Source organism: Rhinolophus hipposideros (genome assembly GCF_964194185.1).
Source record: "Rhinolophus hipposideros genome assembly, chromosome: 12".
Taxonomy (NCBI): Eukaryota; Metazoa; Chordata; class Mammalia; order Chiroptera; family Rhinolophidae; genus Rhinolophus; species Rhinolophus hipposideros.
Genome location: NC_138058.1, coordinates 6,227,061 through 6,249,752, shown reverse-complemented (window position 1 = coordinate 6,249,752; position 22,692 = coordinate 6,227,061). Strand labels below are relative to the sequence as shown.

The window sequence follows — 22,692 nt, the reverse complement described above, 5'->3', positions numbered from 1 at the left end:
TAAATGAATATATCAAGAAGATGGAAAGATCTCAAATAAGCAACCTAACTTTATACTTCAAGGAACTAGAAAAAGGAATAAATGAAGCCCAAGTTAGTAGAAAGAAGGAAATAACAAAGATTAGAGCAAAACTAAATGAGTGACCAAAAACCAAAAAAAGTATCAATGAACCTAAGAACTGTTATTTTTTTAAAGATGAACAAAATGGATAAATCTTTGGCTAAGATAAAAAGAGAGAAGACTCAAAATGAGAAACGAAAGAGTTTATAACTGATACTATAGAAATGTATAGGATTATAAGAGATTGCAGTGACTAATTATATGCCAACAAATTGGATAACCTGGAAGAAAGGAATAAATGCCTAAAAACACATGCTATACTAAATGTGAAACATGAAGAAACAGAAAATCTGAACAGACCAATAATGAGTAAGGAGATTAAATAAGTAATCAAAATCTCCCAACACAGAAAAGCCCAGATGGCCTCACTGGTGATCCTACCCAAACATTTAAAGAAGAATTAATGCTAATCCTTCTCAAACTATGCCAAAAAACTGTAGAGGAGGGAACACTTCCAAACTCATTTTATAAGGTCAACATTACGCTGACACTAAAGCCAGATAAGGACGCCACAAGAAAACTATAGACCAATATCCCTGATGAATATAGATGCAGAAATTCTCAACAAAATATTAGCAGACAGAATTTAACAACACATTAAAGAGATTAGACATCATAACCAAATTGGAGTTATCCTGGGATGCAAGGATGGTTCAACATAGGCAAATCAATAAATGTGATACACCATGTTAATAGAATAAAATATACAATCATATGATTATCTCAATAAATGCAGAAGAAGCATTTGACAAAGTACAACGTCCTTTCATGATTAAAACCAACAACAAATTGCGTATAAAAGGAACATACCTCAACATAATAAGGACCATATATGACAAACCAACAGCTAACATTATATTTAATAGTGAAAATTTGAAAGCTTTTCCTCTAAGATCAGGAACAAAGCAAGGTGCCCAATCTCAGCACTGCTATTCAACATGGTACTAGAAGTACTATCTAGAAAAATAGGCAAGACAAAGAAATAAAAGGCATCCAAGTGTGAAATAATGAAGTAACATTGTCATTATTTATAGACGTTATGATCTTATACACAGAAAATCCTACAAACTCAATAAAAAAACTGTTGGCACTGATCAAAAAAATCAGTAAAGTTGCAGGATATAAAAATCAACATACAGAAATTCGTTGTTTCTACATAAAACATCTGAAAAGTAAATTTTAAAAACTATCTTATTTATTTACAATAGCATCAAAAACAATAAATACTTAGGAATAAAATTAACCACTTAGTGAAAGACATATACAATGAAAACAAGAATACCTTGATAAAAGAAATTGAAGAAGACACAAACAAATGGATATCCATGTTCATGGATTGGGAGAATATTGTTAAAATATGCATATTACCCAAAGCCATCTATAGATTCAATGTAATCCCTATCAAAATTCCAATGGCACTTTTTACAGAAATAGAAAAAATAATCCTAAAACCTGTATGGAATCACAGGTGACCCCAAATAGTCAAAGTAATTATGAAAAAGAACAAAGCCAGAGGCGTGAAACTTCCTCATTTAGGAAATATAGTTTCAAACTATACTACAAAGCTATGGTCATTAAAACAAATATGGTACTGGCATAAAAACAGACACATAGTTCAATGGAACAGAATAGAGAGCACAGAAATAATCTCCATTTACATGGTCAACTAATATTTGACAAGGGAGCCAAAAATACTCAATGGGAAAAGAGCTGTCTCTTCAACAAATGGTGATGGGGAAACTGGATAATTGCATGCAGAAAAATGAAATTGGACCCCTATCTTATACCAACCACCAAAATTAACTCAAAATGGATTAAAGACTTAAATATAACTGATACCATAAAACTCCTGGGGGAAAAAAAATAGGGAAGAAACTCCTTGATAATCGCCTGGGTGATGATTTTTTGGAGGTGACACCAAAAGCACAAGCAACTAAAGCAAAAATCAACAAGTGGGACTACATTGAACTAAAAAGCTCTGCACAACAAAAGAATCAATAAAATAAAAAAGGCAACTTACGGAATGGGAGAAAATATTTGTAAATCATGTATCAGATAAGGGTTGAACCTCCAAAATATATAACGAACTCATACAAATCAATAACAACAAAAAACAAACAATGTGATAAAAAGTGGGCAGAGAAACTAAATAGACATTTTTCCAGGGAAGAGATCGAAATGGCAAACTGGTATACGAAAAGATGCTTAAATCACTACGTAATTGTCAGGGAAATGCAATTGAAAACACCTGTTAGAATCGCTATCATCAAGAAGACAAAAGATAATAGTGTTGGAGAGGATGTGGAGATAAGGGAACCCTTGTATATTGTTGGTGGGAATGTAAATTGGTGTAGCCACTATGGATAACAATGTGAGGTTTCCTCAAAAGAAATAAAAATAGAACCACCATATAATCCAGCAATTCTATTTCTTGAGTTTGAAGAGATATATGTACTCTTATGTTTACTGCAGCATTATTCACAATAACCAAGATATGGAAACAACCTAAGTGTCCACTGACAGATGAATGGATAACACTCTTGATACACACACCCACACCCACACACACACACACACACAGTGGAATAGTATTCAGCCATGGAAAAGAAGGAAATTCTCCCATTTGTGACAACATGGATGGACATAGAGGGTCTTATGCTGAGTGAAATAAATCAGATAGAGAAAGACAAATACTATGATATCACTCATATGTGGAGTCCAAAAAAGGCCAAACTCATAAAAACAGAGAAGAGAATGGTGGTTAGCAGAGGTTGGGGGATTTGGGGACATGTGTAACGGCACACACTTGGAACTACTAGGTAAGTCAGTCCTGGAGAGCTAATGCAAATCATAGTGACTACAAACAATACTGTATTATAAACTTCGAAGTATGTGGAACTGACTTACATAGAGGTCAATGAAAGCTGACAAAGCTACATTCTGGTACTTCAACAACGGTTTATTCCTTCAAGCTGTGGAAAAATTTTCTCTTGTGATCTATTATAGTTCCCGTGATAAATTTACTTAGATAAAATATGAATCATAAAAAGATAACTTTAGGCTATACCTTCCTGTATTAAGTCTAACTTACTACAGTCTGAATTCAGAGAGGTTTTAACAAGGTAATAAAATAAAATTTTGTTAAGGTGTAAAGTTCATACTTTATTGTGTGATGACAAACTGATCTGAAATTTAAACTAACTTTCTGTTGGAATGTCACCTTAAAAGCATGTTATAATTTAAAAGATCAATATTTTACATTTTCCTCAAATTATAAAATACATATTTAGTTAGGGAAAGAGATTAGAAAATATTAGTACATTCGTGGACAATAGTTTAAATAACAATAACATTACATATGCAACAAGCACCTCTAAAGGTCAAAAAAAAATTTATAAGGCACTGTTCCATTTCCCAAGAGTGTCCCAATCTCATTTAAAAAATAGGACTAGAAAAGTAAACAAGTAACAGTATACAGCTCTGACAATTAAGTTCATGAACTTGCCACCGTGCCCTTATATTGGCAGCACTGTGCAAACAGCTCCGTAAAGTTTCATAACCTTGGTATATCAATGACTCACAGCTGTGTTCGTGTCGACATGTGGTGATGTCTTTCTGAGTCGTGTTTATTATTGTTGAGAATGTCTGAGCTTGAATTAGAACAATGAACAAACATTAAATTTCTTGTTAAACTTGGCAAGAGTGTAAGTGAAATCAGGGACATGTTAGTCCAAGTTTATGGGGATAATGCCATGAAGAAAACGGCAGTGTACAAATGGATTAAATGTTTTTCTGAGGGGAGAGAAAGTGTTACTGTTAAAGAGAGGTCAGGGCAATCAGTAACGAGCAGAACTGACGAAAACATTGCAAAATTCATTGAGTTGTGCGTCAAAATAGTCGGCTGACTATGAGAAGCATAGCAGACCAGTTAAACATCTATAGAGAAACAGTTATGAAAATCTTAACTGAAAATCTTGGCATGAGAAAAGTGTGTGCAAAAATGGTCCTGAAAGAGCTCACTGATGAAGAAAAGCAAAGGAGAGCTGAAGTTTGCCAAGGCCTTACTGGTCTTGGAGAGGCAAGATGATATTTTGGGCCATGTATCACTGGTGATGGAACACAGGTGTTCCCTAAAACAAAGCGTCAAAGCGCAATTCTCTACGTCAGCCAATTCTCTACGACCAAAAAAGTTCCGTCAGTCCAAATCAAGAGTCAAAAGGATATTGCTAAACTTTTTTGATGTCAGAGGGATTAGTCATTATGAATTTGTACCAACTGGACAAACGGTTAACCAAGTTTACTATTTGGAAGCACTGAAAAAGCTGCGTGAAACAGACGACTTGAACTTTTCGCCAACAATTCATGGCTCTTGCATCACGACAATGCACCAGCTCCCACAGCACTGCCTGTGAGGGAGTTTTTAGCCAGTAAACAAATAACTATATTGGAATACCCTCCCTATTCACCTGGTCTGGCCCCCAGTTACTTCCTTCTTTACCTGAAGATAAAGGAAATATTGAAGATATTTTTGATGACATTCAGGACATCAAGGGTAATATGACGACAGCTCTGATGGCCATTCCAGAAAAAGAGTTCCAAATATGCTTTGAAGGGCAATTTTGGATTAGGCCCTGGAGTCGGTGCATAGCTTCCCAAGGGAAGCACTTCAAAGGTGACCATAGTGATATTCAGTAATCAGGTATGTAGCAGTTTTTCTAGGATGAGTTCACAAACTTAATTGTCTGACCTCGTAATAATGTCCTAGGATACAAAAAGCACTAACCATTAAAGAAAAAGTTGTTAAATTGGATTTTATAAAAATTAAAAAATTGTGTCCATGGAAAGATACCATTAGGGAAATGAACAGGCAAGTCCCGGACTGGGAGAAAAATTAGCAATAATATATATGGCAAAGGGGTCATATCCAGAATATAAAAAAACTCCTACAAACCAAAGCCACAATGAGATTGCCATTTCACATCCATTAGAATGGCTACAATTAAAAAGACGGACAACACTAAATGTTAGGGAAGATGAACAACAACTAGAAACTGCATATTTTGGTGGAAGGAAGGAATATAAAATGTTTCATCACTTTGGAAATCTGTTGTTTTTTAAATAAAAGTACGCATGTATTTATCCTGCTACCCAACAATTCCTTTCTTAAGTGTTTCCATTTCTCTTCTGTAGATACCCATATTCACAAAAAGACTTGTACGAGAATGTGCGCAGCAGCCTGTTCATAATAGCCCCAAACAGGAAACAGCTCCGTTTTACCTACTGTAACCATTTATACAGTGGAATAAAATTTGTAAATAAAAAAGGAATAAACTGATAAAGTCAACAACATGGATGAATCTAATCTCAAAACCACTGAATGAAAGAAACCATATACATGCTGTATTTTCCCTTTATATGTAGTTCAAAAGTAGGCAATCTATAGTGACAGAAATCAGAAAAGTGCTTACAGAGAGAAAGGGATGACTAAATGGAAAGGGGTACTAGAAATATTCTGTATCTTGTATGAGGTAATAATTACACAGGTGTATAGATTTATCAAAATTCACTGAACTGTGCATTTAGGTTCTGTGTATTTTACCATATGCAAATTATGCTTCAATGAAAAGTTCTAAGTGACCCAGAGAAAAACTGTAATTCTGATAAAAACTCTAACAGGTGTGTGTGTGTGTGTGTGTGTGTGTGCGCGCGCGTGTGTGTGTAACTCAACAAGCAGATTATAAAACTCATATGGCAGAGAAGGCCCAAAAAAGTAGGATTTAAGAAAAAGATAATATAAGGGACCTTGATTCAACAGATAATATGTAATGTCAAGCCGTGGTTATTAAGATAACGTGGTACTGGTACGATGTGAGACCAGGAGAAAATATCTGGGTGCCCAGAAACAGACTGTGCATATACAGAACCCTGAAACATAACAAGAGTGGGGTTGCATATCATGAGGTGTGTAAGAGGATTGATATGATCCAAAGCAGTGCTGGGACAACTGGACATCTAGAAAAAAATTAAAAGATGCATCAAAGTTACTTCAGGTGAATTAAAATTCTCAAGTATAGAAGGCCTAACTTTCAAACTTTGTAAAGAAAATATGAAGAAATAGGTTTATGACCTTAGGGGAGGGAAGAATTTCTAAGATAAAATATAAGAAAAGCACGAACACTAGGGGAAAAGAGAAATTCATTCACATTAAAATGTAAAACCTTTGTTCTTCAAAAGATACCATAAAGAAAGTAAAAAAGTTAAGATGGGGAAAACTATGGGGGTGGGGGAGAAGACACTGACATCAGATATCTGACAAAAAAGATACTTGGATGATAGAGGGAACTGCTATAGAAAGAAAGTAACAATAATCTAAGAGAAGAATGAGCAAAATTCATGAGCAGGCTTCTCACAGAAGAGGAAATATAAATGGGCAATAGCCATGAAAGAATGTTCAACCTGCTTAAACTGGGATTGCAAATTATAGCTACAAGAATACTTTCTTTAACCTACTAAATTGACCAAACAACTGAAACCTGATGACATCAAGTGTGAGCTAGAACATGGAGCAATGAAAACTCTCCACAAACTGGCAAGACCATTGTGATTCATCTGGGAAGCCCTTGACATGACTGAGTAAGCCAGTGGTTCTGCTTCTAGGTATACGCCTGGGAATTTCTGTGCGCCAGGACAAAACAAGGAAGATGAAAGCCATCTTGTTTGAGACGGGAAACCTGGAAAGAACTCAAGTTTCCCCTACAGGATGGATTGCTATAGGGCAGCTCCCTACAAGGAGGGGCAGGGACGTGCAGCACACTATATATACTGAACAGACAAGGCTTTGGAAGGCTCAAAACCATGAAAATGCAACTAATATAATGTTAGGGATTATACTGAAACATTTAAGAAAAGTAAGGGAATGAGAAACACAAATCCAGGGAGGATAGGATCAGGGACAGAGGTACACAAGGTTTCAAAGGCATTCATTAATGCTGTTTCTTTCTTTTTTTAAAAAAAAACTTATTTATTTTAAACGTATTTATTTCACTGAGTTTTTCCAGGACCCATCAGCTCCAATTCAAGTAGTTGTTTCAATCTAGTTGTGGAGGGCGCAGCTCACAGTGGCTCACGTAAGGATCACCCGGGAACCTTGTTGTTAAGAGCGCCATGTTCTAACCAACTGAGCTAACCCGCCGCCCCACGCTCCGTTTCTTAAGCTGAGGTTGCTTTTGTTATTATTTTCTATATCTTATGAAGACCATAAATATACTTTTAAATGTATTAAATATTAATTATACACACACATATACAGAGGATGCCAAATATATACACATTTTAAGAAAGGAAAACTGTATTAAAATTGTAATACTCAATATATACCGATAACAAAAGATGAATACAAGTCACGTTTGACTTCTGCAATTACAAGAGGTGCTCAAAGAGGTTACCATCAGCGTCCAGACTTCTGATCACAGTGAACTACTGTTTGAGCAACGTTGACCAAAGTGTCCACTTGTATACATTTTTTTGGCACCCCTGCTATGTACAAGTGTGTGTGTGTGTGTGTGTGTGTGTGTGTGTGTATACAGAGGGTGCCAAAAAAATCTATACTCATTTTAAGAAAGAAAAAAACTGTATTAAAGTTGTAATACTCAATATATACCGATAACAAAAGACGAATACAAGTCACATTTGACTTTTGCAATTACAAGAGGTGCTCAAGTGGCTACCATCAACGTAATTTTAATACAGTTTATTCCTTTCTTAAAATGTGTATGCATTTTTCTGGCACCCTCTGTGTGTGTGTGTGTGTGTGTGTGTGTGTATAAAAATATATATAAAAATAAAATACATTTTATATATACATACTTTATATACATTACATTATATATATGTGTGTGTGTGTATATATATATATATATATATATATATATATATAAATAAAAATAAAATATTTCCCCAAACTAGCTTACCCTGGAAATAGACACAGAACTTCAGTTTAATAAACTTGGCTGGATTCACAAAGTGCATGTTCCTTGTTTAAAATTTCATTTAATGGAAACATTTGTAATATACGTAAGTGATTTCCTTCCATCTAAATCTACTGCAGAGTTTACACTGTACCCATATTTCCAAAGTCCAACATAGGGCGTCCCAGCAGGTATTTCCATAAATCCCCCAGGGTTATTCTTAGATGGAGGAAAACACTACCATGTGGCAGAGTGCCCAGGAGGGTGGCAGGTGCCCTGCGCTGGGTCTGTGTTTGCACTGTCAGAGGTCACAGCCTCCAAGAGGTCACCCTCTTACCTCTGGGTCCTCGACTCAGCTTCAGCTTCCACGGCCACAAAAGCATCTCTGCTCTTATTTTCCAGCCAGTTCAAGACTGTTACTAATTGTTAACTGATTGCCTTGTAGATCTAACACTACAAGATTAAAGAAAAGTATTTACATAGATTCCTCATCTGAGACAGAAATATATTCTGCTAAAAGAATGCTATGACAAAGTGGCATTTTATTAAGATGGGATCTTCACCAGTAATTATTATTCTTGAACCAAAGGAGGACACTCTGTTATCTCCTATCACAGAATGTGCACATAATATAAAGGCAACCTTAAGATGAGCATGGTGTACTCGGGGTCTGCAAAAACCTCACATTTCAGAATTATTTGAAACAGACTCTTTGGGGCCCTAGGGAGCTGAAAGTGCACCAGAGAGTCAACACTTGAGAGGGTAAAAACTCAACTCATCAATGGGTATTATAGGCCTATAACAGGAAGTGCTTTCCTGTGAACAGGCTAAAGATTAATTCTTCATCTATATTTTAAAAAGAACACTCTACCTAGAGATACATTCGCTACCGTGTTTCCCCGAAAATAAGACGTAGCCGGATAATCAGCTTTAATGCGTCTTTTGGAGTAAAAATTAGTATTAGACCCGCTATTATATTACGTATTATATTATATACATTATATTATACCCGATCTTATAGTAAAAAAAGACCCGGTATTACATTATATTATATCCAGTTTTATCTTACAGTAAAATAAGACCGGGTCTTAATATTAATTTTTGCTCCAAAAGACTCATGAGAGCTGATTGTTTGGCTAAGTCTTATTTTTGGGGAAACACGGTATTGTCACATTTGATATTAACCTTTTTTTGAGTTTCTGATAGTCCATTATAAGTGAGTGGAGATCAAACGGTCACTCCAATGTTTGGACCAAAGTCAGGCCAGATTCAAAGCCAATAAATACATGAGGATGTCCAGGCATGAGGACGTCACCCGAGACATCATCATGTCCTCTTTAAAACGCTTCGGAAAGCATGCCACTGCCTAGAAGATAAACTCCAAACTCAGCAGAAGATGTGACGCCCTCACAAACTGAATCTCAGACAACTTTACCTCTGTTACTTACAAAGAGAAATTACAGCTACTGTTCCACATCAGGCACTCATTTCATTAGCTACGTTCAGTTTTGAATGATCGAGTTCATAGCTCCTTGAGTTCAAAAGAGCTGGTTATCTACCTAAGTGTGTAAGTGTCCGAGGTACTCTGCAAACCAACCTGTTGTCAGAAGGGACCCTGAGCAAAACTCCTCCCTGGGCACCTTTGCAAGGGACAAAACCATCAGTCAGAAAACAGTTACCATCGGCTACAATGGTTTGGTTGACTTTAATGAAAATAAGAAACTCTGCCTCATTCTCATGGACCTACTGCATTCCCTTGTATGGAAAGCAGGAGCATTGGAGGGGTCAAAGCTCACATTGCAAGTGGGCGTGGGTTGGACATGAAGCTCCACTGGGTGTTAGGTGAAAGGGGCTTGTTTTCTTTGAATCTTCCTGTGGTTTGCAGTTATTTCTATAAACACAGTGAATTGTTAAAAGTTTACATTGTGCCACTTTCTTTCCTTTTATAGAAAAAAAATGTTTCTTAAAAAGTTTCTCAATTAACCTGGGTAGATGTGCTTATGAAGACCAGGGAGCCACAGACCGATACCAATAGCCACTACAGGGGAACATCTTCAAGAAAACTGAAAACATCCGTGCTAAAAAACAAACCTCTAAGGCAATGAACAAAAGTTGTCATACATTCTTCCACTCTTGGGAAAGGCTCAGGGAGAATACAGGCCCTCCCAAGGGTCTTCAGTTCTTTTCAGCTCCAGGTCGCCGGGTCCCAGTGTTGGCCCCATATGATCAGGAGAAAAAGCTGACGTGCAGAGGACAGAGCTGAGGGAAATCATGGGGGAGGGGGAGAAGGGAAAGGGGCCAGAAAGGAGCACTCTGCAACACGGCAGGACACCTTGTATTACTCCCCATGTTATTTTAGGCTGATCCTGAATGACGTTTAAGGGAGGAAAACTTAGAAGCCAGTTCAGGGGCCAGTTTTCTAGCGGTTCCAGTGAAGGGACTGACCTGACGCCTGGATTGGGACAGTCCAGAAGTCAAGTGGAGGACTTAGCTGGGTTCGCATCAGCCTGGCTCACGTCAACTTATAATAAAGCAGAAATGGTGTGGGCAGTTACTAAGAGACCTGCTGCCCAGTGTCCCACCTCTGTTTTTGCATCCCCGTGGCAATGAGCACAAACTCTGATCTTCCTCTCCTCCTCCCTGACACAGGCCCAGCCCCGCACTCATCTTTCCTCTCCTGGCCACCCTGTCAACAGGTATCGAGCAGGACAGGTAGAGGTATGACTGGATGTATTTTTTCCTTTGGCCTATGCTATGTTCCTGACTGAATGAATAGCCCAATCAGACTCAAAATTCTTTAGTGGGTGGGAAAAGGCAAACACTGCTAGCAAAAGTTCTTTCGTTGCAGCTACCTTTAGATGCTCTTCATGCTAAATTAGCAAAAGAAAATGTTAATTGATGTCCTCTACAAAAATCAAACTGCTAAACTCCTCCAATTCCTGTAGGGGACTTCACTGGCTCTCTGACAATCACCTTCACAGCCTGCAGAATTAACACACTTAATAAAACCCCATCAGCATCTCAAACTTTAGTTAGCACCTAAAAGATGAATTTTGGTGGTTTGGGGGCCAATTAGCTCTCTTCTGAGGCTATAAATTGACTGTAACTACAATAGACATCATCTCGATAAAAAAAAAAAAGTAGGAATTATCTTAGCGGCCTCTCTAAAGTCAGATGAGGTTTGATACGACTTACAGGCTCTGAGGTCACAAACCTAATTTGAGTATGTGTGTTCAAGAAGGCTTGACATTTTTGTTTTTCCAGCTGCCGTTGGCGCCTCAGAAAAAGATCCTAAATCCTCAAGGTAACGTAACAGAATAATTAGGGGACTGGGCATGTGGAAACAACAGAGAAACATAACAGGGAACAAGAGGACATTTATGTCCCAGGTCGCAGGGGGGTGGGGGACACAGAGAGGGAGAATTGCTTACTGGGGCCTGGGCACCAGCGAACTTCCTGAGAACCAGGGTAGTCTCATTCCAGTTGCTCCTGCTGCTTCAGGGAGACAGAGTGGAGCCCAACATTAAATTCAAACGTAATCGAGTCATATCACCACCGTGGTATTCTTGGGGGGGGGGGGAAGTCACCACAACCCAATCATGAGAAAACGCCAGAGTACCCCAAACTGAGGGACATTCTACAAAATCCCTGACTCTCCTCAAGAGTATTAAGGTCATGAGAAAAGAGGAGAGACTGAGGAACTGTCACAGGTTAGAAACCCAGGAGACAGGACGACTAAATGTGACGTGGGGAAACTGGATCAGAAACAGGATTGTGGGACAGAAAGGACGCTAGTGGGAAAACTGGTGAAATCGAATGCAGTCTGTAGTTTGGTTAACAGTACTGATACTCACTTATTAGTTCTGATCACCATACTATGGTCGTACAAGATGTCAACAGAGGGGGAAGCTGAGTAAAGAGTTTATGCGAGCTCTATTAGTTTTCATCTCTTTAGTAAGCCCAAAGCTACTTCAAAAGTTAAAATACAAAGATCAACGTAATCACAGTTGTTGGTTTATTAACTTGCCTTAGTGTAATCTATCATGAAAGGAGACATTCAGAATGATCTGAGTGTCAGTACCTGAAAGAGAGAAAATGGAACAGGCAGTGGCCAGCAGCCCAACAGAATGCCCCTTAGGGCCTTGGGATGCTGGGGCCATTGCACGATCTTTTTTTCACAGTTACTTTTGGAGGTGATTTTTCTCAATTTAGTGTTCTAGCTTCAAATTACAGACATGAATAATATGTACAAATTAAGTTTTTTCTCCTGAGAATGAATTTCCAAGAGGAGACTGGGACTTATGCTCACTGAAGACTTCTCATAGACGAATTCAGATTGGGCTGGGGTACATGTGAGCTGACTCCTGCGGAGTCCAAAATCTGATACACTGCCAACTTCAGGAAAAGCAGGCAGGTGAGGGACTCTGATGGCCAGCAGTAGAGCTTTGGGCAAGAGAAGCGAGGAAAGAGCAGAGGCGAGGCTCTCTAAATACCCTCCCTCTCTCTGTCAGGTTCAAGGCCCCGGAGGTAACCTGGGCCACGTGGTGAACAGTGCTGAAGGTGGCATAGTGCAAAGCAAACCTTCTCAATATTGACCTGGGGATCCTGAGCTCTAGGGGCTTGGCCAACTGCTTACGATCTTGGGCAAGTCACTCAGAGCCTCTGGGCTCGTCACCTCCTTGTGAAATAGGAATCAGGACTCGCCATGCTTCCCCTGTAGCATTTTCCAGCTCCTTTGGAGGATAGGGTAGTAATAACACTATGGTAAAGGAGCTAAGACTTCTGGAAGGCTCATTATGTGCCAGTCTCCACATTAAATGCTCTCTTCATGCTCACAGCAAACCTATGAGGCGAGTAGTATCATAATTCCATTCTGCAGGGAGGAAATGGAGAAAATAGAGGTTTCAAAAGGTTGAATGACCATGGAGAAGTGGGATCCCAGCCCAGACAGCTTGTCTCAGGAGCACACGCCCTTAAGCACGGAGCCACCTGGCTTCCCAGGGACAGAGGCTGCTCCAAGTCTGGACGAAGGATGGACACCCAGTGACTGTGGCCGACGCCTTGATGGCTGCCTTTCGAGAGCCCCAGAGCACTGGGTTTGGTGGGACACTGTGTATGTACTTGATACAAATGATTTCCTTTCATTCTCACACTACTCTGAGAGGTGGACACACAGATTTTTAGTGGCTTGCTCAAGGTTACAAAGCTATCAGGTGATGAAACAGAGACCAACCAGTTTCTGTTTCTGACTTCAACGCCATATTCTTCCACTCTACTGACCGAAGGGGGCAAGTGTGATTTCAGATGCTCTCTTAGAAGAAAGCGATGATGTAACGCCTCCTAAGGGACTCTTGTTATCAGTAGGGCCTTGGCCTTCCCATACTGAGTCTAGAGAAGGCATCCTATTCTCCTCCCTCATACGTAGGTTTCTGTTTCCAAAATGGCTTGCCCCTGCCCTCTGTCCTGTACACAACCTTTGTCACAAATAAATGCTTCTCACCAAATGGGGTTCAGCGTCAGTACTGCCCTGCTAAATTTCAGATACAGAATGATACATTCACACACTTCTCCATTAACCTCATAATTTTATCAAAACAGGATATATGTTTATGTGACACATGCTGTTCTTATGGAACCGCACCCCTGCTGGTCGCAGGCTCTTCTCGAACTTCTCATAGCCACCTGCTCCATGGCTCAATCCTGAAATTTTCCAGGAATCCACAACCAATTTACTGACTTTTACCACAGACAGCTTGTCCCACTTTTTTAAATTAGGATGCTACCTGACAAACATTTAATGTTATCTTTCGTGCTCATGTGACAGAAACAGAAGAAGACAAGTTATAGCATAATAAAACTGTTTCCATGACCTGAGAGAGTATGTTAAGAAAGAAGGAAAAAATCCAATTAAGGTATAACATCTAACTTGTCGTCTTGATATTATTCTGGTACATACCTAGATGTGACTAGTCATAGTTTTTATCCTTTCCCTGGGTAATACTATCTAGATTATTTAAATATATGTGTAAATATATATACATAAATATATGTGTAAATGTGTACATGTATAAGTGTATACGTATACACATCTACACGCATATAGTGTGTCTATCTATGTATATAATATACATCCTAAAATAGTCACATCGACAGTCATCACTGAGGAAAGGCTTTGGGAAGGGCAGGGAAAGGTGGCAGAGAAGCAGAGCGGGAGTATGAGTATCTAGGGCATTTCCTTTATGACATCTTCCTCAGTACTGGACCTTTAAACAACCACAAGGAATTATCCAGTGCCTACTGGATCCTAGGCAATTGTCCTTTCACGACATTGTTTTTCTTGAATCTTTAATTTACTCAACAGCAGCTACTTGACTATCAAGAAAAGATCTTGGTTCCAAATCCCTTGCAAGACTTCACAAAGCACTCAGACTCATCTGGGATGGCCCTAGATGAAACTGTTACTTCTACATTCATTTAGTAGTTATGTTTTCTTTTAATAAAGAAAAATGGGTCAGGTTTGCCACAGAGGAGATGAGTTGTAAAGTATGGGCCAAATTATTTGGCAGTATCCAAACACCTGGCCCCCAAAAATGACTAATGTATTTCTAATGAGAATTGCAATCAAAGATAAAGACGCTTAACTCATTAAGTAAAATTTCCTCAAGTTTTCTTAAAGGATCACATATGTTTAATATTAGCATGAAGAAATTAGCCATAATAACAACTTTCTTTTTTCCTAAGCAGAAACGCTAGCTACAAATAAGGCCTAGAAAATTTAGCCTTTTTAAAACAGTGAGCTCTGTGTTGTTAAAACTTGTCAGCTGGAGCTGCATAACAGGAGAATGGGCCCTTACAAATCCATCACTGGGGATTAGGCAGAGGCTGATGTGTCCTAGGAGCCTGCAGTGGTAGATGACACCCCCCACCTCCAACTCCAGGATCAGAGTTCTGCTGCTCAGGGTGGACAGTGGAGGGGAAAAGGTATCACTCAATTTCTTAGTAAAATGTATACACTGTAACGCGTACAGCAAATTGGGATCAGGTCCCAAGAGGAGTCGAACTCCAGAGAGAAGCATTCATTGGGTTAACAATTACAGCTGACCATTGAACAACAACATGCGTTTGGATTGTGCAGGTCCACTAACACAGGGATTTTTTTCAATAAATACACACTCGGCCCTGTGCAAACCTGGGTTACAAATCCATGGATTCACCTATCTGTGGACGGAAAACAGTATTTTTGAGGCGCAGATGGGAAACCGCAGATAAGGAGGGCTAATCATATGCATGGGTCTAAATTCTTGTGTATAAGGGACTTGAGGATCCGGTATCGGCCGGGGTCCTGGAACCAATCCCTGGCAGATACCCAGGGACGACTGACTGTAGTTAAGTTTTGGAGAAGTCAAAAAGGGGATTTTCAACTGAGTTGGGGAACACTGGCTGGGGCAGGATTTGAACCCACAATTCCATGCTCATCACCATGGAGCAGCACTGTCCCCATTTCTTAGATGCACTGGGCCCTGGAAGGGCTAGTTCTAGACAGGCTCCCAGGGGATCCGGTCAGGGTTCTTTCTAGTGCTACACACCAAAGAGGCTGCTTAAATGATTGTGAGACTGCTTGGCTGGCAGAAATGGAAAGAAAAAGGAAGCAGCTGGCTAGATGTTTCTTCCTATCTGACCAGGGCGCTGGGAGCCCTCAGTTCTCCACCAGTTTCCGGCTGAGCACCAGAGAAGCAGGTCCAGAGAGTGTAGTGGGCACCCACAGGCCCCTCCCTGTGGTGAGTTTGGACTTCAGGTAAGGCCGCTCACGCTGCAGAGAAGGCTCCTCACACACTTCTCTCAGTGCCTTCCGACTGGGCCTTCCCTCCAGAAGACAGGCGCCTGCCCACCAGCACTTCACCACGGATTAAACCCCACTCTGACATGTTTTGACCCCAGCACCCCATACAGTCATTTGCATTAAGAAGCACTGTGTGATTCCCCATTTCCCGCAGCCAGACAGCCCCCAGAACAGCCTGGGGGGGCTTTGTGAGGGTTGCTCAATAGTCCATGGGTGGAAGCAATGATAGGTGCAGACAACTGGAGGCGACAAAGGACAGCTTCTGTCTTTAGAGTCATCCCCATATAACGCAGAGGGAGGCAAACTGGAAACCCAACTTGCACCTGCCCCAACAGAAGGCCAGGGAAAAGGCAAATCGCAGGGGGTGGCAGCTCCAGGCCCTGCTGAAGGGGGCTGGGAACAAGCCGTGTCTCTGCCCTCCTCAACACACCCTGCATCGTCTCCCAGTTCAGGGCAACAAGTCAGGCCCGAACGCGACCCGAAATCTGAGCTCTCAAATCCCAACAGCTCCAGGAAACATCAATTATAGCGACAAAACCGTTCCACACAAGGGGTGGAAGGGCAAGGGGCACAAGGCTGTAGTCTGCCCTCCAGAAAACTAAACGCCTCCCTCAATTCAAGGACGAGGTCTCTCATCTTCCCCTGCCCCAAACACGCCCACTCCGCACCCACTTCTTCCTCCACGCCACAACGACCGCACCGCGGACCCCAGGCTCGGGCACACCTGCCCCAGCCCACACACATGTGCACACTTGTGCGCCGACCCCGATCCCCCCCCACTTGCACACCTGTCTTCGATTTGACAGGCACTCTCCCCCCTTCCTGCCGCACACACTAACCTGCCTGCTCGCGGCCCCCCAGGCACGCACTCGCTCGCCCTCCCCCCTCCGCGGGGCCGCGCCCTCCAGCCCCTTTTCCGCGCGCTCCTGCCGCCGCCCCGTGCCCCGCAGCCCGCCGCCCTCCGCACTCACCCGCGCGGCGCAGCGCCGGCCTGTACCGTCGCGCCGGCCCTGCGGCCTGGGGCCCCCAGCCGCCCGCCGCCCGCTCCTGGCCGCGGCTCCTGGGCTGGTCCGTCGCCGCCGCCGCCGCCGTCGCTTCCCGTCACGTGGGGCGGCCGCCGGGCGGCGGGAGGGCGGGAGCGCGTTGGTCCCCGCGCCCCACGACCGTGGGGACGTCCCTAGGCTGTGAGAAACCACACTCCGGGCCCAGCGCCCAGTGGAGCTCCCCTCGTAGCCTCAGTTTCCCTTAGACTAAGGGATCACAACAGCGCCTGCCTCGTGGGACGGTCCGATAAATGAGTTAATTCCTGTAAAGGACTTAGAACGCTGACTGGCACAGGGTGGATGCTCATGAAGTGTTAGCAATGATTATTAGTGTATTTCCTCTTCCCGGCACGTAGAGCTTCTTGAAAACACGGGCCTTGTATGATTTGCTCACCACTCCTATTTCTAACATCAAAACAGGCTGGATGTAGTGTAGGACCCAGGAAATAGCTGCTGAATGAATGAATCAACCAACTAACCAACCACCCACCAATCAATCAGTCCTGGGAAATGCTTGACCAGGCTGCCATCTGACTGACAAAGTCTTGCTGGGGTGTTTCTTATGGCACTGAAACGTATTGTTGAGCCGCTAATCACTGACCAGCGGGGCCTAAAAGCCACATTTGCAGGGTACAGAGAATTGTACGACATTAGTCACAGGTGACATCTACTGACTGCCTGACCTTAGAGCAATGATCCCATTTAAGCCTCTCTCTGTCCTTATGAAGTAGGCACTATTAATTTCTCCATTTTACAGGCAAAAAGAAGTGAATGACTTATCCCAAATTTCCTGGTAGTAAGAACAGAGCAAAGATAAGAACCCAGAATTCAACACAGTGAATTTTTTATATAAATAAAATTAAATTCTATTGATTGAATAGTTTACGGAACATTTGTATTCTGCTTTAATCAATCTAGGAGTAAAAATGTGTATTAACAAAAAAAGAGGGAAAAAAAGATAATTTGGAAATAATTATTTCCTCTATGAAAGGATTTACCATAGGATTTTTAAGATGGCAAGCTCCACATGTGCACATTATCCCATCTAGAAACATTTGTTTTTCCTGGAACTTTCTGAGGAGTCTATTTCACATGTGAGAGGCACCTGTAGGTAACTATTCCAAAAGCGTGGGAATATTTGCCCCAGGGCTAATTCTAAATTCCTTATGTTGTTTTGATTGATTATATTTAAGAAGAAATATCAAAGTCATATGTTTTTCAAAGTTAACTTTTTAAAGATTTTATTGGGGAAGGGGAACACGACTTTATTGGGGAACAGTGTGTGCTTCCAGGACTTTTTTCCAAGTCAAGTTGTTGTCCTTTTTAGTTGTGGAGGGCGCAGCTCAGCTCCAGGTCCAGTTGCCGTTGCTAGTTGCAGGGGGCGCAGCCCATCATCCCTATCGGGAGTCAAACAGGCAACCTTGTGGTTATATCCCAAGCTCCAACAACCTTGTGGTGGAGAGGATGAGCTCCAACAGAGACATCCGGGAGCTCAGCAGCAGCTCAGCTCAAGGTGCCGTGTTCAATTTTATTGCAGCAGGCACAGCCCATCATCCCTTGTGGGACTCGAGGAGTTGAACCGGCAACCTTGTGGTTGAGAGCCCACTGGGCCCACGTGGGAATCGAACTGGCAGCCTTTGGAGTTAGGAGCACAGAGCTCCAATCGCCTGAGCCACCGGGCCAGCCTCAAAGTTGTTAACTTCTAAACATTTATTAAATATCCCTTGGGTCCATATTAAGCATGTCAAAAGTATCTTATAGAATATAAAAAAAGATGTATTCTAGTAGATCAATGAAGATTGAATAGATACAACTGAATGCTTTATAGTGGCCATCTACTCCCCAAACGTAACATCCTCACACACATACTCACACTTAAAGTTCCTCACTGGTTGTAAGCTCTTAAGGACGAATGTGTCTATCTTGTTCTCGCAGTGTCTATCTGCACGTAGGAAGCACTCAACCAATTTTTCAAATTCCTGATACTCAATATTAATAAACTGTTATCTTTAAAAAAGGCTTTTAATGCTAAGATTCTGTTACTTTAATTTATAAGTTCTCTTATTAAAAGTAACATCTAGTTTGGGTATCCTTTTAGAAGATGAGGTTAAACAAAGGTTACATTTATTATTTTTAGCAAACATAGCTTAATACGGGCCATGTTTTAACAGCTTTTATATGTATTCTCATTTAATGATGTATACACATATATTCATAGACTTGTAATCTAGATTCAGTAAAATATACTTCTTAAACTGTTAATCAAATCAACTATTTCTTGAAGAGCTTCTAGGTACCAGGTCCTACGGTAGAAGCTGCTGGGGATACTAAAACAAGGAGGACACAACCCCTGCCCTCAAGCAGCTTACTTCAGTTCAGTGGTGCGACTACGGTTAGCAGTACCAACATCACCTTGGAATTTGTTAGAAATGCCCACACTCCACATTTCCTAAGTCAGAAACTTGGGGGTGGGGCCCAGCACACCGTTTTTTTACAAGCTCTCCAGGTGACTTTAACTTAAAGCTCACTCAATTTTGAGAACCACTGATTTAGTGGGGTATGTGGAAGAACTACCCTCCTAACCAGATCCTAGGTGACAGGAGACACCTCAGTTAGGAAGTGCCTGAGGATCTAGAAATATTTATTCATATTCTTTCAGCACACACTTACTGCTCTTATACTGTGTATCAGGCACCGTGCTGGGTGCTGAGAACCCAAAGATGTAAGAGACAGTTTCAAGGAACACATGAAACAAGTGTCCTATGAGATGGGTTTTACAAGAAAGCTGGTAGGGAGTTTAAGTCTGTGAATGCATCTTTATGATGATCTGATTATAAAAAGAATGAGAAAGGACAATAATAAAAAATATAATAAATTATTATGGTAGTTATTTGAAACTCAAAGCAGAACTGTGGTTCCAAATAGCTAAAAACATGGGTCTAAAATGTGAAATATTTTTTAAATCATTACATTCACTTTGAAGCTCTTTGAATTATGCTCAGATATATTTTTGACATATTACACTATATATATATTTGATATATTACACTAAGAAAGAGGAATCAACACTCAAAGTTCTCAGTATACATTCTATGATTCATTCAAAACCATTTATTAAGTACCTACTAAGTGCAAGCACTGTGCATGCCAGTGACCAGGTGGGAGATTTAAGGGAAATACATGGCCCTGTCCTGGGGGAACTCCTAACCTAATGAGGTGATGATGCCAGGCAAGGCTGTCTGCTGGTTTCCCTCAGCTTTGTTCTTGTCAACTATAGGTAACAAATAAACACGTTAACAATTAAACCCCCACCATCTTTGAGTGGAGGGAAAACTCTCGGGCTGAACTTAAAAATTTATGGTTACTGTAGAACACTCATAGATAATAAACTTCCATCTACAACTTAAGTGTGTAACAAACAAGTTTTGTTTTCTGTGAGCATTATTTCTATTTTAAGACCCCACTTGGCTGCAGTAACAATAATCTCATCAATGAGGCCCCCCGCCCCCTTCCTCAGGGCTGCGTGTAGGTCAGGCAATTTCAGAAGAGCCAAAATGAGAAGTGGGAGACATCAGATCTTTGCACCACTGGTCCCCAAAAGGATTCTAAGACGTTCTTTGTCCACTCTGGTGTTGGTTTTCAGTCTTTTGGTCTCAGTCCTTAAGGGCCTGGCCCTTCCAATCCTGGTGACTGCCTGGCTTGAGGGTCGAGGATGTCTGTGGCTTCCTATGATGTGGCAGAAATCTCTGTGAGGTGGCCCTTCTACCTAGACACATTCGAAACATCACTTCAGAACTAACTTGTTAGAAATGCAAATTCCACCCTCCACCCCCAATTCCTACCTCAGAAATGCTGATTAAAATACAGTTAACGGACTGCAAATACCCTGAGGCTGCACTCTCCAAGGGGACAGGCGTTCCCAAAGTATCTCCGCCTCTTGGAGACGAAGGGGGATTAGAATCTTAATGGACTTCCTCCTCTCCGAATCTTGATGGGCTTTTTTTCTGCCTCATAGGGATACTCCCTCTATACAGAGGTTTTAGCTTCAGGGGCACCTAGAATTATCTTAATAGATTCAGTTTTAAACTGGGAACTCCAGGGAGAACAAAAAGCACAGGTCTTCCCTGCCACAGAACATTTTTGCAGAGGAAGAGCTCGTTTCAGGTTAGCGGACTGGTCCAGAAAACGACAAGGAGAAAGAACACAGCAAGGAACTGTAACCACAGTTTCAGACTATGAAACTCAAGTTTTTAGAGGGGGCACTTTTCATACTTCAGCTCCAACCTCACAACACTGTGAGGAGGTGGTGTCATTTCCCTTTTACAGGTGAGGAAGCTGAGGGGAGACAAGAAGTAGTTCTAAAACCAGCTACCGGTGGAGCACCTCCTCTGTGCTAAACGAAGTTGGCAGAAGAATCCGTTGATCGTTCTTCACGGAAGGCGTTAGCAGAGCATTTTTCCGGTAAGACTGAGTCTGAGAGTCCCGAGTAACTCACACAAGGTCTTGGGGTAGCACAAGAAAACCGGAACTGGGGTCTAGCTTTCCCCGCCTTCTTGCAAGGCAGCTGCTTTTGCCACTAAAACAATGTGCCTTTTGGCGAAGGAAATGGGGACAATGTAACACCAGTCACACTGATTCACTATTGTCATGAAAGTCATTTTGGACATGGAATACTAGGATGCTAATACCATGAAGTGAATACAGTTAACTCTAAATAAGGGCATCCAGATGCCACCGCAGCTCGGTTCTACAGCTCTGTTCGACTTGGGACAAGTCATTTAATTTTCTTCAGATTAGCTTCCTCAGCACTAAAATGCAAGAACTGAACTGAGGAACTTTTGAGTTTCTGCCCAGGTCGGAAATTTCTAGAGAAAGTATCATATATATAAATGACTGAAAAATGGCAAAACACTTCTCAACTTTATAGTTTTTTTAATTTAGCATCTCACTTATTTTCCAATTCTCTTTGTAAGCGCAAAGAAAATGTACTTGAATGTCAACCTTGCTACTTCCTACCTATGATCTTGAGCAAATTACCCTAATGCCTCCGTTTCCTCACCTGAAAAATAAGCGTTTTAGTAACATACACCTCCGAGGGCCATTCTGAAGAATGAGGTAATCCACGTAAAATGCATTACCTGGCTCATAGTGAACGTGTAACAAACGTTTGGCCGTTGTCAGCGGCGTTCCGTCTGTTTTCATACGTGAAGTTAATACGTAGTATTATTTCAGGCAACAAATACTTGAGTGCCTACCACGGGCGAGGCACTGAGAATTAAAGCCTCTGGCCTTACAGCACATTAAAGGAGGATTAAGAAACAAACGATAAACGGGTTAAAAAAAGGAAACCTAGACGGTGTCAGACGCGGCAAGTGCCATATTTAGCGTAATGTCTATCAGTCCTCCCCGCCTCTTCCCCGCGAGGCTGCCCTGAGACTCCCTCTGGCCTCTGCCGTTGGACGCCCCAGGAGGCGCGACCCATCGTGGCCGGCTTCGCGAACGTCGCTTTTCCCCTCTCTTCCTGCCCGACTTGAAAGGGCACTCGTTCCTCCCGCAGACACCCCTTCCACTTCTTTGGCCCTGGGAAGCATTCCTTGACGACAGCCGGCTCGACCTCCCCGCGCCGGTCGCGCGAGGTAAAGAGGAGGCGCGGCGCCCCCAGAGTGACGACACTCGAGTTCCCGCCCCTATACGTCACTTCCGGGACTCTGCCTTCGCTGAG

The 22,692-nt window shown here is 41.6% G+C and overlaps 1 protein-coding gene across 2 annotated transcripts in view; it reads right to left on the bottom strand.

Annotated features, from left to right (window-relative positions):
• TGFBRAP1 (transforming growth factor beta receptor associated protein 1) overlaps nucleotides 1-17,014 on the bottom strand; it is a 60,955-nt gene extending 43,941 nt beyond the window's left edge. The window contains exon 1 of one of the 2 annotated variants that reach the window (XM_081068024.1): nucleotides 16,899-17,014. The gene's annotated coding sequence lies outside the window, so the exon portion shown is untranslated. The remainder of the gene's footprint in view (nucleotides 1-16,898) is intronic. The other variant, XM_081068025.1, reaches the window with a different exon arrangement.
• Between the last annotated feature and the right edge of the window lie 5,678 nt (nucleotides 17,015-22,692).